Source organism: Lepeophtheirus salmonis, chromosome 4, assembly GCF_016086655.4.
Source record: "Lepeophtheirus salmonis chromosome 4, UVic_Lsal_1.4, whole genome shotgun sequence".
NCBI classification, from domain to species: Eukaryota; Metazoa; Arthropoda; class Copepoda; order Siphonostomatoida; family Caligidae; genus Lepeophtheirus; species Lepeophtheirus salmonis.
The window spans coordinates 37,532,015-37,550,033 of NC_052134.2; the positions used below are offsets into that span (position 1 = coordinate 37,532,015).

The 18,019-nt window shown below is 27.8% G+C and overlaps 1 protein-coding gene across 5 annotated transcripts in view; it reads right to left on the reverse strand.

Moving 5' to 3' along the window:
- LOC121115881 (uncharacterized) overlaps positions 1-18,019 on the reverse strand; it is a 72,230-nt gene that overhangs the window by 17,105 nt on the left and 37,106 nt on the right. The window contains exon 2 of one of the 5 annotated variants that reach the window (XM_071887881.1): positions 3,175-3,257. The exons of 1 other annotated variant lie outside the window; for it this stretch is intronic. The gene's annotated coding sequence lies outside the window, so the exon portion shown is untranslated. Of the gene's footprint in view, positions 1-1,150; positions 1,313-3,174; positions 3,258-11,579; positions 11,635-18,019 lie in introns of those variants that run through there. 3 more of the 5 variants (XM_071887880.1, XM_040710050.2, XM_071887882.1) reach the window with 3 other exon arrangements.

Here is an 18,019-nt window from a genome sequence, read left to right on the forward strand (position 1 = left end):
CTTCATTTAGTATTAAATAATTAATTGATACTAAATTATATCCAACAAAGTGCTAAAGTATTTTTAAATCATGAAATTTTACTACAATAATGAATTTGATACGTTCCTAGTTCATTTTTTTATAGCATATGCGTGTGTTAATATAATTCAGGTTGATACTTATAAATAAGGACTAGGATTCCATCAACAAACTCACACATTATTTATTGCACCGTAAATGAGTGGTTAACTGTTCCGTATGGACAAAAAGGTTCCGTATTCAAAATATATAATATATATTTCTGAAACAGGATGATATGTAACATTTCATATGTTAAATAATGAGTAATTTGGGTTGTAGAGGTCCGCAAGGTTACTTCTATTTTGAGGGCTGGGTTGTGTATTTTACGGTTATATAGGGTCAAATTTTATAAATATTTATTCTTAAAATATAAAAATAAATATTATAATTTACCATTGTTTATTATTTACTAATGGAATTCCGGTAACAAAAATTTGAAAAAATGTTTCTTGGGAAATGAGAAACCCTAGTATTTACGTTATTTTAGGAATTGAGTTCATTTAGTAAAACCTTGAGTATATTTAATACACGATAATGGATTGCCATTTTTCTTCATTTAGAAGCTGAAAAAATTTAATTATTTATCATTCTTATAAGTATTTGATATTAATAACTACAAAATAGCCGAGATAAATTGATTGTGGCGTCACTGGCTATTATCTATCTTTTGCATCCAATTAAGATAAAAGATTGGACGTCAAAATTTTGGGAAGGATACATCCATAGTTTCAATATCATTTTATGATGTAGAATTTAAAAAATAGCTCCATAAATAAGTTTACATTTTTGTAAATTTAGAAGAACAAATACATTTTTGGATTTTTTGTTTGCGTTTAAGATAATTTCGAAATTTACAAAAGGAGTACTTTTATTAATTTTTAGTGATGGTATAACTCCTAAAAAAATCCAATCAATTAAAGGAAAAATACCCGTTACTAATTCCGATTCCTTAATATTTTAAATAATAGTTAAAAATACAATTTTGCTATAAATTTGTAAGAATTACAATTAATAAAACAAATCGCCTTCCTTTATTTAATGTGCGAGTAAATAATATTTACGATAAATAAAGGAAAACGATTTCTTTACCCGATGATTTTTTTTAGGCGAATTTTCCTAGGGTTAGTAATCCCATGGCAATTTTCAAAGGCAAATTTTGCAAAGTCGAGCCAAGATCCCTTTTCAAAAGTTTTTTCTTCAAAAATTTATTCACCACTTGTAGCTGTAAAGAACACTTTTAAACACGTTTAGTTTCTGTTCAATTTGTTTTTTTCGAGCATTTCTTATCATGAATTATTTTATTACAGTATTTATAAAGTTATAACGCTCAAGTAACAAATTTACATCGTTGTTTTATATCTTGCTGGATATATTAAAAAAAATAATTACGTAACTTAGAAAAGTAATAAATTGTTAAATACCAGTAATAAATTATAATACATAAGAATTGGAAAAGCAAATTAAACACTATTTTTCTGATGCCGATTCTCCAATTCCAATTAATCGTCCTAATTATCTAAGGTTTGTTATCCAGAGAAAATATGCAAGATTTTTTTTCTAGGTGTTTATCATTTAAAAGAAATCCTAGGAAGATGTTTAATTAAATTATATCAAGTGGTAAAATAAATATATAATAATGTCTTTTAAGAAGGTTTATTCCAAATTGGAATCAAGTTATTATCTGAATAAAACTATTATTTTACAAATTGTACAATGCAATTTATATTTATAAGCTGTTTTCCTGGACAAAATATTGATTAACATCGTTTCTTACAAATTCATTTCGATATGTCGATGATTTTATAAACTGTTAATTTAAAAAAAAACTATTTTGATCAAGGAAGAGATGACGAAAATACAAATAATCTAGTTATCATAAAAAAAAGATCAACATTTGATATCTTTCAATTGATTTTAGTCATGAATTCAGTATTAAGTAGTTTGGTCTCCAAAAAATATATAAACAACGTACAAAAAGATTCCCTCCAAATTATTCAGATGATGTACAAATTTAGAACGTATATTATAATTTATTTAAAATCCAACATTTTCAAAGAATAATAGAATTAACATCCTCATGTCAATCAATATTAACTTTTATGGTGCACAGAAAATTGACAGTCAGGAAAATTGCCCGTCATGTATTAAACATTTCAAGTTGAACAGTTATTCAATATAAAAATTTAATTTTCTTTTGTGGTTAACTTGAAAAAAAAACATGTTATGTTTCTTAGTTCGATATTTACTCAAGCGTAGCATATTCTTCGCTGTACTTTTAAGTCAATTAGAATATGGTGGGGTTAGTGCCAAAGGGACGTAACATACAATTTTCTCAATCTGACATATGTTAATTAGACGTTTGTTAAATATGTAATGCTTCAGTTTTGACGGTTGTCGTTTTCTCTCTCTGCTCAAGATATTCAACAACAGTCAATGGATAATGACAAAACACAAAAAGTTTAAATGCTAATTATTTATGAAAAAAAAAGTCCCTTAGACGTTTTTGGTTGTAAATTTGACCCTGGTTTAACATACAGTTACGACGATTTTCCATCAACTTTTATATTTTCTGGGTTGTGTCATTCAGCTAGTACAAAGTTGGCGTAAGTGTCACTTACATCAATTTGGCACTTTATATTTTTGAAACTCAGGGAGTTATGTCACATTGCCCTACTAGAATCAATCCAAAAATATGGTGGTCATATATCCTCTGTATTGCTTATAAAGTAAGATGAAGCTATAAAATAAGAAAATACAGGTTTGTTAGTTATGTCACTTTATTACAAACTCCAGGATATAACCTTATAATTTTTCTGAGTTTTACATTATAAACGTTTAAATTGAATAAAATAAATTATATTCTTATAATTAATTGGATAGAATGATAAAATATTATATAATAAGAAAATAATTGATCTATACATGAGTGCTTCAAATGTATCAATCGATCAAATACAAATGCGGTAAATCTAAGATTATTTAAAAAAAATACTAGATTAGATAAAAAATTGCACTTAAAAGTAGGCTATTCCATATTAACCTCAAAGCAAAGGGAATTTTGGATCCTTTTGAAACTAATTAATCGAAATTTATATACTAAAGTATCATCTAACCTGGTTTTTTTATTAATTACGGGGATTTTCCCTTAGGGGCAGTTTTCCAGAGACAATTTTCTTAGAACCATTCTTACATATTCCTGAAATGATTATACTAATTAAAAAAATAATAATGACCTTGTCTGATCTATAAAAACAAATAAAAAAAAGTAAATGGTTTTGTTCCAATATGTATATAATATTTTTTGACAATTATTTTATACTAACCATTGTTACCAAATCAAAAAATAAAATTGTTCCGACAGTTGAGCCCAACACAATTCACACCCTCACAAAAATGCTAAGAAAACACATTTAGATGTTAATGTTGGGTCTACAAACTCATTTAGAATATCCCAAGACAATCAAAACTACTCTAAACTAAAAAAATGTAATATTTTGTTCATTTTTCGGAGTAAATTAACAAATTATTATTTTTGGCGTTTCATAGTCTTTCTACATAAAGAGCAAAATGAGATGATACTTTGTGACATAGCCTCTGGCTTTCTTCAAATATTGAGTACGCCTTGGATAAATCCTTACCAAATTGAGGCGCAAATACTGGGATCAATTTTGTCCAACTCTTTTTAACAGAATATCCAAAGGTAATCAAGATATGTTCGATATTTTTTCCACACTGTTTTTTTGAATGTATGTAGTCTAAAATTCTCAATAAGGTTAAGGTCAGGATTTTGGACTGGCCAGTCTATGACTCTAACCTCGTGCCTAATGAGCAATTCTTGAACTTTTTTTGGATGTGTGCTTTGGTTCATTGTCTTGCTGGAACAACCAATGTCTTCCAAGCTTAAGAACCTTTGCTGATTGATCCAGATGTATTTCAAGAATCTCAATGTAGTCTTCCTTTTTCATGGTACCATCAATTTTTTAAAGTTATCCAGTTCCATTGGCAGCAACACAAGCCCAAATCCTGATTCTTCGGCAACCATGTTTCACTGTTTGAATAGTATTTCTAAGGGTGAAGGCTTAGCTCTTTTGTCGCCAAATGTGCCGATGTTGGTTGTAGACAAACAACTCCACTTTTGCTTATATAATCCACAATACAATGCACCAGAAGTTGAGTTCATCATCTTTGTAGTTATTAGCATCCTTCAGCCTGGTCTTTATGTGCCTACTCTTGGGGAGTGGAGTCTTGCTGGGCACACAATCCCAGAACACATTCTTGTGCAAAATTATTTGTTCAGTTGATCGTCCAGCAAAAGTTCCCGTTGCTTTCAAGCCCTACTGGAAGAATTTGATAGTTGTTGTTGGATTCCTGGTAACCTTTTGGACTGTATATCTGAATTGTGTTGAGGACTTCCTACAATGTCCAGTAAGATTTTGACATGGCCAGTTCTTTTGAATTTAGTGATGATACTTTGGACAGAGGATTTTGGGATGGAAATGTCTTTGTAGCTGTTACCTTGATTATCACAATTGACTATAAGCTGACGGATGTGCTCAAAAATCCTTGTTCTTGGTCATCTTGGTGTTGAATAAGACTGGAGCCAGAAATTGACTCATCACCCTTTTATACCTCAGAAAATAGTTCAGGGAAATTTTTGATCTCTCGAGAAGTCTTTTAATCTTTTCAGACTTCACCATGATAAAAAAACCAGAAAATCTGTTTGTCATTTTTCTATTTTTATAGGTTTATGAATACTTTTGAAACAAGGAAAAAAAAATTCGAGGTATAAAAAAAATAATAATATAAGAAGTTTATATTTTTAGTCAAAAAATAGTAATTATCATCAAAAACAATTGTTAAAGATTTCCGATATAGATATGGCAAATTTTGAAAGGGTACGAATACTTTTGAGCTCAACTGTACATGTGCATTGCATACATTTACATCAAATAGTTCCTTTGTTTCAGGGTTCTCAAAATTGTTAGTACAAAGCGCAATAATTCCCTGTGAGAAGCCCTTGGGCTACACTATCTATTTTTTTATTCATGAAAGTATTTGCTTGACCAATTTAATTCATATGAATGCTTCAAATGGTTTTATACAGCCTAAAAATCATCGTTTGATAAAATCTTCTTTATCAATAAAATATTTTTGGACATTCCGTTTGAGCTATTCTCAAAATTGTCTCACCACTCATATAATATTCTAAATGTAGATCAATATTTTTAGTGAACAGTTAATTTTTACTCTAGAAAGCTAGGTAAGTATACTTTTAGTTGAATTCATTAATTATTTCTTTCTTTGCTAAAAAACATAATCAAACATACTAAAAATATGCAATATAAAATTGAAAAAAGAATAAATCTAAAAACAACTGACAAGTACTTCTAAATGTTATATTTGGAAGAAGATAAATTTTAAAGTCTTGTCTGGTATAAAACATAGATTAAACTGATTATGTGTTTATTCCACATGTATTGTTGAAAGTCATCCTATAAACTTTTGTTCAATTATCTTTTTTGTAAAAGAAAAAATATGTATGTGTTATTTCTTTACAAAATGATAGAAATTTCATCATAATCAATAATATTTTGTTGACGTTTATTGAGCTCTAAATTTATGTTATTTAAAAAAAATAACATAATAACATTTTGTAGATACTTTTATAAAAATAAATTTCATCCCTCAAATCATGAATGTAAAAAAATAATTAAAAGAATGTAAACAACACAAAACTTGAACGAATCTTTTAATTAAGATTATAAGAGAAAAAATCCCCTAAAGGTAATTTTTAATTCAAAAATAAATAGGTAAATGCAATAGAAAACCCATGTAAAAAATACATTTTAACGTATGTACATATAGGGTTCTTATTGAAAGTTAAAAAACAATAGGTTGGGTTATTGACATGAAAAATATTTTTTATTGATTCAAAAAAATGCAGTTGAATGTTTCCTGTTATTAACTTTAATCAACTTATTTATATTTATACAGAAGGTATGACATCAAATATGCTATAGATAGACTTGGGAAATATTTAAAGTCTGATTTGCCTCACTAGTTTTACTACGTTTATAAGAGAAAATATCCAGTGAGGTGTAGAATAAAGTCAATATGTATACTAAGATAAATGATTTATGATTTTGCCCCTCTTACCCTCTTCCCGCCTAAAAATAAAATTGAAAGTTTTCTTTTAAGACATGTATATCTATGTACATGCATATGTGCTTGTAAATATACGTAAAGAATAACTCGTGATTACAATTTTCTTTACTCTCTAATAATAATTTTAGATAACGTATTTGAGTAGTTCGATTCGATTTCGAAGTTTTTATGTTATCAAAGAATGGCATATTTGCTATCAATCATAGGTTTGAAACATCTGAATCTTGTATTAAAAATATTTTTATAAAATATCCTTATTTAACAGTATCTCGTTCTAATAACACCCCGATCGATATTCCTCCAGGCGTATATCGTCTGATAGATACTGGAAGTTCTCCTTCATGTACATTCAAATTTTGTAGTCTTATACAGATGGAATTATACCATGTAAAAATAAGCTGTTAGTTATCAAAGTATTCAAGAAACCAGTATCCCCTTCAGAATTGAGGCGATTCTTAGGAATAATTGGATTTTTTAGGCATCTTATACTCAATTTGCTAATTTAGTTTTACCTTTAAAATAATTAATACGTCTATCAGATGTTAAAAAGGATTTAGTTTGGAATCTGGAAGAAATATCATCGTTTGGGAATATGAAAAATACTTTGGATAATATTTGTTGTTTAACTTTTCTAAACCCAAAGTATTTAATTACAGACGCTTCTGTAACATGCAGTGGGAGCTGTTCTTTATCAAACTGTAGATGACAAGCCATCTCCCATTAGAATTTTCTCTAAGAAGATAAGTCAAGGTTAACTTAAATATTCAACCTTCGATCGCGAGTTATTAGGAGCCTATTTATCGGTATTACATTTCAAGTACTTCATTGAAGGTCAAAATGTGTCCATTTTTACTGACTATAAACCTCTTGAATCAACATTTAAAAGCCAAAAATTAGCCAAGTCAGATCGGCAACAGCGTTATTTGTCATAGACTATTTATTACGTCCAAGTGTGGAACAAATTCCTGTATCTATTGATTTACTTAGAATTTCAAATGCTCATACTATCGCTTTATCAGAAAAAGAATAATTCGTAAAATATTATGATGAGTTTAAACATCAATTTAAAAAAATAAAAATTTCAGATGGGATGGAATTAATTTGCGAAATATTAACTCCTTCTCCTCGTCCTTATGTTCCAGCTTCGCTTCATAAGGATATTTTTGGTTGGTTTCACAATTTATCACATCCAAATGGAATTCAACAGCATTGATTATTAAGTCGCGTTATTTCTGGCCATTTATGGATAAGGAAATCAAAGGATAGGCGGTGGATTGAGAGAATGGTCAAAAGTCGAAAGTGGGTCGTCATATAAAGACGGATATTCAACTATTTTATTCCGGTGGTAGATTTCAATCTATTCATTTGGATATTGTGGATCATCTACCACCACCTGTAGAAATTCCGGGACAATCTTTGCTTTTACCGTATAGGTAAATACTAATAACCTTGTATTGTCAGAGCTTCTCGATGGATTGAAGTTTGTCCATTAACTGATATAACTACATCTGCTATTGCAAATGCTTTATATACGTATGGATTTCTCGATTTGGAGTACCATTATACGTAATTACTGATCGTGGAAAACAGTTTGAGTCTGAATTGTTCCATCAACTATCACTCATAGTACCATCCCCAAACTAATGGAATGATAGAAAGACTGCATAGGGTCACAAAATCTGCAATGATATTTTGCTTTATCTAGTCTGATTCTTCAGCAAATTCAATACCTCAGTTTACTGCTTTGACTGGTTCTAAAATTATGACACCTAGTAATTTCATTGACGATAAAAATAATTTACCTAATATTGTGGACCAAACAATAACAAATTTAAAAGTATATTTTAATAATTTGGATTTTGGAATTATTTCAGGTGGTACAAATCATTCATCAATGTTATCGTTTGTTGCAAAGGATATCCTAACTGCCGAATATGTGTGGATTCGTGTGGATCAAAGGTTCCTTGGAAGCCCCTTACACCGGTCCAGCGAAAGTCCTATCCAGAGGTAGTCAAACGTTCAAGATTGAATATTTATCTGGAATACAAGACGTCATGTCCATAGAAAGACTTAAGCCAGTAAGATATGCTCCAGATCCATCCATATTCAACAACTCATCTGCTAAAACTTATAAAAGAACGAAACCATTGATACCCAAAAGAACAGAATCCGATAACAAAGATCAAAATAAGGTTCCAATGAACACAACAAGATCTGGTCAAAGGGTTAAATTTGCTCAATATAATAAATAATATGTGTTAGTTGTGATTATTGTACTTATTACTCCGTAATTTTCGGAAGGAACTCTTGTGGCGTTCAACGAGCGATCCCTGTTTGTTCTCCTTCGTTATTATCTTTGTTATGATTATTGAATATATGAGAGGACGCTACTTCCTTTTTCAAGTTCTAAAAAAAGAATCACGTTTTTCGGCTGTAGTAATAAAATCAATGAATATCTCAAACAAACTGGATTGCATCCATTCCTTCGAATTAATATATTAGTTACTGACTCGTATACTTGGAATTACTTCAATACTTAATATTAAAAATTTACTACGTTATATGGATTACAATTCCTAAAAAATGTTTCTAATTATTTGAAAAAAGTTGGGTAAAGTATGATGTCTTATTTAAAAGCTAATTATACATAAAAGTAAAGAATAAACCTTATACAACTTCAAAAGATTTTCCATAAAAAAAAGTGTATTTTGATTGATTTTTTTCAGTTTAATTTTTGATTTTCTTATATTAAAAAAAAAATCTAAATAGAAGGTAGCATAAATAAAAAAATTTAAACATAAATAATCTGATTATTTGACTTATGACTTATTCTCATAAGTATTTAATATTTTAGAGGCAAGGACATTAACTCCAATTTGAATATACTTGATATCTCAATTATTTGATTATTATTTATTACAAATTTAGTTATTGACTAATTTATATGCAATTTCGGACCTTTTTTAAAGCAACTTTACTCCGCTTTAGTATTAAATATTCCTTCATAAAATTTAATGTTAAACTGAAAAAAATCAATCAAAATCAACTTTATTTTCCGTTGCAACAATCCCGGTTGCAGCATTTGACAAATTGAATTCAAATGCAATGAATGGGGAAATTGACTGATACAACATCTTAATAGATTAAAATAATAGGGCATATATAAAGTTTTATTATATTTTCATTTGTCTAAGTCAAGTCTTCTTCCAGTAATAGTGACGAAAGCAACAAAGAGCTGTAACTATTTTAGGCCTACCCAACTACATATGTATTTATTTAAGATGAATACCCTGCATCTGGAATTAACAATTATGTATTATACATATATTATATGCAGATATAATATATAAATAAATCCCATACCCATAATATGTAGTAGTATATATCGCATAGTTAAATACTTGCATATTATATGAGTTTCAACACATTTGAGTAGGTTTTTCAAGGTCTTTCTGAGAGAACAAAGTTATTTTTAAATACAACATGAGCTATACATTAAGGTGTCCCCCAAAATGAAAACTAATTTAAAAAAAAAAATGCAAAACACCTTTTTTTCTTTTTGATCTCATCTACACAAATATGATTTTTTTAAATTTTGTAAAACAAGGATACAAGGCACCGACTTTAGTTTAAAATTTATCGATGATTCATGCATTTATATATATTTTTAGTAATACTGTACCAAAGACATAAAAAGGTGACAATCATAAAATTTATTTGAATTTCTTTGAGATGCAGTGGATTAGACAAACCAAAGTTTTATTCGACAAATTTATATCTATTCACTAAAATGTTAATTAACTCGTGGTTAATACTAAATTTGTAATTTGCATTTATGTATAAAATGTTCTAGTCCACTCAACGCTTCAATCAAAACTCGTCACTTGTTATCTTTATTTATAAAAGAAAAAGACAAAAAATCCTTCACATGAATAGGGACACCTTACTATACATATGAGACTCATTTATCAAGATTATGATTCCTGTGTGTTAAAAAATAGTACAGCTGATAATGTAATTTTGGTGCACATAAAAAATATCCCACATACTTAAGAGCAACTTATAATAGGCTTAAATATGTGAATCTTCGCCCTATTAGGAGTTGTACTCGTATATTAAAACTTCAAGTTTACCATTTTGAATTATCATTTTTTGGCTATTCATGATGATGTATTGTACGAAGATTCCTACTCTTAAATACTTTGTGGGCTTGTCGAAATAATTGTATGGGATGATAAAAATAACCAAATACTCATAACTTTTTCATAATACAGGTGGCTTTATCATTGCTTAAAAATATTTTAATTTGAGTCATTCAATATTAACATATGTTTACCTTTATTTTTAATAATGGTGAATAACTAACGGATTTTACTTTTTAAAAAAACACTAGACGTTGAAAGAGTAATGTACCAATTCCATCAGAGTCCTCACGTTGAAATTTTGTAAATTTTTCAAAGTATTGTGTATGCACTTGGATATTAAGCTAATCAAATACTTTGACAAATATTAAATGATATTTCGTCGCAAACATTCGACATATTTAACGCTTTAGGACCATTGTTACTGCATTCAGCTTGAATTGAATTGGATTAAAAATATTCTCGTTAAATGAAAACAATGACAGCGTTTCTAGGTATAGATATTAAAATATTTTTAGGGGGCTACTTCAATTTTGCCCAAATATTAATAACTAATTTCATTCTCATTTGTATATATTTTTATCAAGTACATATTTTCGAATAAGCTTTTTTTTCAAATACTTCTTTTTGTTTGTTTCAATGTATAAACTTCAGTTCTATATCTTTTAAATATTTATAAAAATTAATTACCAAAGTATTGCAATTTAATTCAAAAGTTAGTCCTATTTTTTGTTTCTAACAAACATGCCCCATTCCATCTTCACCGTCTATGCAACGTTTGATATCAACAAAACGAACTGGTAAAACAATTTTTTAGCAAATTTTAGCTAAATATACATAAGTATATTTAAATACCAAGAAATTACTCGTATGATTAAATAAAACTCGCAGAAACTTCCTACCTCTAAAATTTTATTCAATTATCATTTGACTGTTGTGTAAAAATTATATTGAAGGAATTATTTATTCAATTTAAAAAAAATTATATTTGAATACTTCTTTATCATTGAACAAGCAAGCATCATCTAACAAAAATTATAATATTTATTAGGATATGATGCAATTTTCTTTTATAAAGTTGTTCTATTAAATTCATAGGTACAAATATGTATAATATACGGAATAATGTAGTCATAGATTTTTATGTTATAAAATTCGGAAAGGAGTACCAGATAACGAATTATATCTTAATATAATATTTATGATAATACCAAAAAAAGGTTAGACGTTTCATCACTTTCTTCTTAATATTGACATTGCACATACCTAAAATAAACATACCATAATCTATATATATATACTGTATGTCAATTAGAGTCCTATTGTATCTAAAAAATATTTTAATGACTCTCTAATTATAATAAATAATGAACGATTTGCTTAACATGAATGTACATAATCTTTAATTCGTCATCAAATATACAGATGAATAATTATTAATTGCCTTTTACTATTTCAAAAATACCATTGGTTTACTGAATATTAGAGATGAATGGATTTTAATTGCTCATGCATTGAAGTGTGTCACATATTCTACATTATAAATCAGGAATGAAATACTTATATACTTATTATTACAAAAGGTTATTTCAAATATCAAAGGCTACTTTTTAACTGTGGAACTAACAAGTAGAATGTCGTAGGCATTATATATATATTCAAAAATTTACTTAAGTATCTTTTGGAGGAAGGTAACTTAACTTTATCAATGATTCATTTTGGTCATACACTTTTATCATAATCTCAATGCCATTAGAGTTCACTACAAAAGTAAAATTAAATACATACCTTGATAATTATTAAAATCAGCAACTAGAAAAATCACGAAAAATTAATAATAAATGAATCTTCTTTTTTTATTCGCAAAAACCATAACTTCAAAAAAATTTATAGAAAAGATTTCATTTATTTTAAAATATTATAATATACTGTTTATGCTTATAAATAATTTAGTTACGTAGTACAAAAATTTCGAAAGAATGCATTGTTTTGATACTTTATCTAGGAACCTTTTCAAGGCTTATTTTGCTATAAAATAACTTATGATTTATCTTATTCAAAAGAAAGATTTATTGGAATTTTACGGTTATCTATGCGGTCTTTTTGGATTTATTTATAAGTTGACTTCGATTTATAACTCATAAAATTGATATTTTATTCAATTTTAGATAACATTTAACATCCTTTAATTAAAAAAATAATAAAATTATTTTGAACAAAATTGTCAATAAATACGGGATTTTTTTGTAATTGTTAAATAATATTAATAGAAATTATTCGAGGAATGGATAGTTCCAAAAAAAAGTTGAGATCCTAATTTGTATAAATTAAAAATCAAATTGATTTATTCAGGAAATTTTATATTAAATACGCCCCTATAACTATCTCAAAATTAGTAGGTTCGAAAGGCTGAGTGTATGAGATAAACTTATTCATAAACGTGTAATTCGATTTCCATGATATTAACAATTTGGCAAAAAAGTAAGTATCAAAATGGAAACTCTCAAGTGTTCGTGTAATATATGAACGAAGATAGATACCGAATAAATATTGAAGTATCTGGTTCTAAATTGTTTAATAACTCATTTATACTAGTAATGTCGGGCTTTGAGGCTGGGGAGTTTCTTATTCGTTAGATGGGCGTCCAATTTTGAGAAAAAATCTTTTCTGGGTCTTCATAAATCTAGGATATAATTTTATAAACTTGAGATATCGACTTTTGAAGCTCTTTTTCTTCTTTTAAGATTGAATAACAGACTCAATTATGACTCAAAATTTGGTCCGGGTACATAGTTCCTTAAGGAATATCACATCTGTTTACTTGAGATATTACATGAAATATACTCTATTGTCACAAAATTGGTAACCCTAGAGGTAAAGTCATCAATTACATTTATAGAAATGGGTTCGATACATCATAAAATGCTTAGGGAAATATTTGGTTTATTTCAAATTCATGATATCGGCAACGGAAATAATTAATGAAAGATGTACCAGAACAATTGTTCGAGGGGCAATATTACTCATTAGGAATTAAAAAAATGGATTAAATATTAAAGATGCTACCTCATTACTCTTTATCATCAAATCTGTAGAGAGTTCAAAAATGTGTTAATTATGTAAGGACGCTACGGAAACATCCAGCCACCTAGGAAACCGATGCGTTTTAAAAACTACAATCTTTGTTATCCGATGTTGAGATGAATATCTGTGATTAGTCTAGCATTTCCCTCTCTGGAAATGAATACTTACTACACATCAAAGATAGAAATAGACGCTATGATTTCCATGGTACGAAACATTATGAATTTTTTATTTTCCTAGTGGCATAATCTATCTCATACATCAATTTAAAAAAAGAGTAAATATTATTTATACTGCTTTGGATCCTATATGTAAAAAAAAATAATCTAGTTCACCTCATTTAAAACAGATTTAAATGTGTAAATATTAAAGTAGAATCGATCAATCTATTATTATTTTATGTCAATTTATAGAAGTATCTATGTTTTAGGTATCTTACACAATATGTGCTTATTAAACATGGGATGATATATCAATTCGGAATCAGAAAAATCGATATATCGGGCAAAATATCCAATATCTGCATCGTATTGGAGAAAATTGTTAGAAATTTTTGATATTTTTCCGATATTTTATACAATTTTGCAATTAGAAAAAAGGAGGGAATGGAAAACAGGATTGTTGCTCAATATTTGTATTTAGGGAATGCCTAAAAAATGGATTACTCAACTTGTTTTATTACTTATGTTCTTCTTAAAAAGAGTGTAAAATAAAGTTTGTCTCTCTGACAGTAGATTATATAACAAAGCCCAAGATATAATTGATTAATTAGCAAGGCTTGCCGTCTTTGCCTTGCATTAAAATATTCCTCTTTTTTTGTACTGTCATCTTGCTAACGTTACTTTACCCCGTTATTCAACCTTGTTGATCAAGTAAATGAGCTGTTAGATGGTTCACGACAGAACAATGTCTTCTCGCTGAAATGCTACAAATAAATATATAATTTTGATTTTTTTTTCTAAATTTTGTACCCTTAGGATATGAAACTTTAAGCAAAAGTTACAAACCAGTTTTGGCAGAATCAAACAAATATATCCAGGGATACAAGGACATCTAATCATTGGTCATAATCATCTATCTGATTGGATAGGGAAACATTTTGATATCAGCCCATCCATAATACTTATGTAAAAAAATTCAAACATAAGATTTAAATTTGTAGAAGCATGATCTAAAACGAATACAAGATTTTTTGTTGTTTAAACCTGAATAGTGTTTTTTTTTTATTTTCTAAAGGTATTATTATTATTATTTTCATTCTTGAGGAGGGATCATCTAATTGTAAAGTAATAACTAGTCCGTATGCTCATTAAAGAAGGTGAATTTAACTAATGATTTGTTGGGAAGTTATTATTACAAGTCCTTGTTGGACTTGGAGTAGAATTAATGATCGATATCAGGGGTGTCCGCAGGATTAAATTTGGGTTTTTCGAAAAAAAAAAAAAATCAAAAATCCTAGTCACAAAATTTATATATAAAATATCCATAGCTATTTACAGAAAATCAAAATTTCTGAAAAAAAGATTCAAAATATTATTTTTTTTTTAAATCCATATTTATTCCAAAAAAATTAATTTTTTTGAATAAAATTTGAAAAATCAAATTTCAAATGTTAAACTTTTTGGAAAATTATTTTGAAAAATTATTCTTTAGGAAAAAAATCTTGAAAAATGAATCTTAATTTCAAATATAACATTTTTTGAAAAAAAAAATCTAATATTAAATGTTTCAGTAAAATGAAAAAATTCCTTAGAGGAGGGCGGTGGCTAAATACCCTCAGCCCCTCTCCCTGCGGAAGCCTCTGGATATTTGAGCAATTCCTGTCTATGTCTTTACTAAATATAGTGGGGGATTTGTGATTATTTCCTTCTTCTTATAGCGGATTGCAGCTTATATAATACAACGTCATCCCAGCTAAGCTACTCTCCTTCAAAAGGGCCTTTAAATGGTTAAAGTTACTACGTAAATTTTGAGTTTCTTTTTAAAACACAAGGTAGGTTATATTTTTTTCCTTTCAAGATATTTAACTATATGTATTTGATGTAGGTGACAATTTATAATTTAGAAAAAATACTTTTTATATTAAAATTTTATGAAAACCTCACATAATATTATATTAATGAAGAAAATCATATTTCTTCATTTAATTCCCCTTGGTATGTAAGTAAGTAAAAAAGAGCGCAATATGATGCTAATGATAAAGGATAAGGGAAAAAAGTTAGGTTTTTTTTGTACATAATATATCTAGGTATACAAAGTTAATTTAATATTTATTAACATACAAGACATTTAAATAATAAGTAGTGTAAATATTTGAATTTTGTACAAATTTTAATTGTTCAAATATAATCCGTATATAACTTAGAAATTAATAAGTAGGGAGGTCTATAATCTACGTAATCTCAAGATTTCGTTTAACATTAGTATAATTTAGATCATATGTATCCAATAATGAAGTTCTAAAGAAGATTTTGATTAAATTTAGAAGAGGAAATTAAAATCAAACTGTTGATGATGTCCGTATTTATATATAGAAATATAAATATACAGTTTTAATGAAAAATCGAGTATGTTCATATAGAAATTTATTATAAATCATCCAAAAACCTTTGAATTATATTGTTTTAATTTATTGACATTAAATTCTAATTGAATCTATATAGTTCTTTTACGTTAAAATATGGATTTAAATCGAAACCAAACCCTTCAAATTTGATTTTTCAAAAACACTCTAGGCCCTACCTAAGTCAATTGATGGGGTTAATGATCATTTTCGTGTTTTATAAATTCAATAACGGTAAAAAATATGAGTTTAAGTCATCCAGCCTATATCCGTAGCAAAGTGTTATCATAGGCTATAAGCAAATTAAAAACAAATATAATCCGCTAGTTGTCTAAAAAAAATGGGACTTGCTCAGAAGGACTTCCCCAGCGCACTCTACGTGAATGAAATGAAAGAATTTTATATTCTATATTATCATAATTTAGGGAAATGTGTTATTTTTCCGCAAGATGGCTCTACTTGTTGTTTTGTTGACAAATAGATATAAATAAAATACTCAACCCAATTGGACTATTTAACATGAAAAAGTTATTACATGGCATACACATATTCATAAGTAAATTTATTTAGCCCACTATCAATGTTTTGTTTGTCGGATATACAATGCATGTGTGCAATGCCCATGCAACGGGTGAACTCATTTAAGAAATGGTGTGAGTTGAAATTTTTCCTAGCGTGCTAGTTTTTTTTTTTTTTTTTTTTTTTGAAGTTGGAAATCTGAATAATGCAAAAAAATTTCCAACATGTAAGTGTGTACATGAAAAACATTAAGGATTTATTGGGGAGGTATAAGTAAGGACCCTTGTTAGACTTAGAGTAGAATAAATGATCCACAGCAGAATAATTCGTGCCTTTGTCCTTCCGGAGGGGGAGTTGTTAAACTCGACATTTTAAAGAATAATGAGGAGGATAGGAGCTATCAAAAACATGTCATTTTTCAATTTTTGATCACAAACCAAAAGTACTTCAAATTTACAACTTTAGAAATCATTCAAAAAGTAAACAGTTAAGCATTATATAAGATTTAGTAAAAATAACTACATTGTTATTAATAGATTTTTTTAATATTTTGTTTCCATTCCCTCAAGACTATTCACATTTTTAGTCTCCTGGGGTTACATTTTCGTCTTTATTAGAGAAAAACTGTAAAATATTGCATATTTTCTATTTCACAGGTCTTTGACGCAGGCTCAAGCAATACTGAGTCAAACTGTCGCAAAAATTTATGAAAAGTTTTTTTTTTTAAATTTTATATTTTTAACAACATCTAGCGTAAACCAATCGCACTTATACAACCTGAAATATAACACATTACCAAAGCCATCTATTGGAAAAATAATGGACTTATTTTTACTACACATAAATTGTTTCATTGATATCAAAAATATAGATGTAACATCATTATTTCAAATTGATGAATACAATTTGTCATATTAAGAATGACTCATCAAGAATGATGAAAATTAATCCATTTTAGAGGTTATTCAGCTGTTACGTAAGTAATATTATAATGAAAATATAAAAGGTTCTAATCAGAGCTCAGATATTCAAAACCAAACGTTACAGAGGAATGCATTTATACAAAATACATTCATAGTGGACGTTTGTACCAAGATAAGGAGAAGAAAAATTGAGAATCGAATGGGAATACAGTTAGTAATTAGAAAGTATCGGTTTATTTTTTATCAGAGTAGTATATGATGTTTGTGTAAGGGTATTTTAAAGATCCTTAGATTAAATAAGTTATTCAATCAAAATATTAAATATGACGTAATAGAAATAAAAATAGGAATAATAATTAAAAAATATTGATACTTTTCGTAACTTGTCTAGAAAAATATAATGGCTTCATCTGTTTGTTACTTTTGTGCTTTATACATTCTGAATTACCTTATCTTAATCTATGTTTATACGTTTTATTTCGGAGTTTACAATAAAAGAGATTTAGATTTATTTATGATTTATTGAGCATTGTTAGAAAATGTTGTCTAAAATAATTCAACC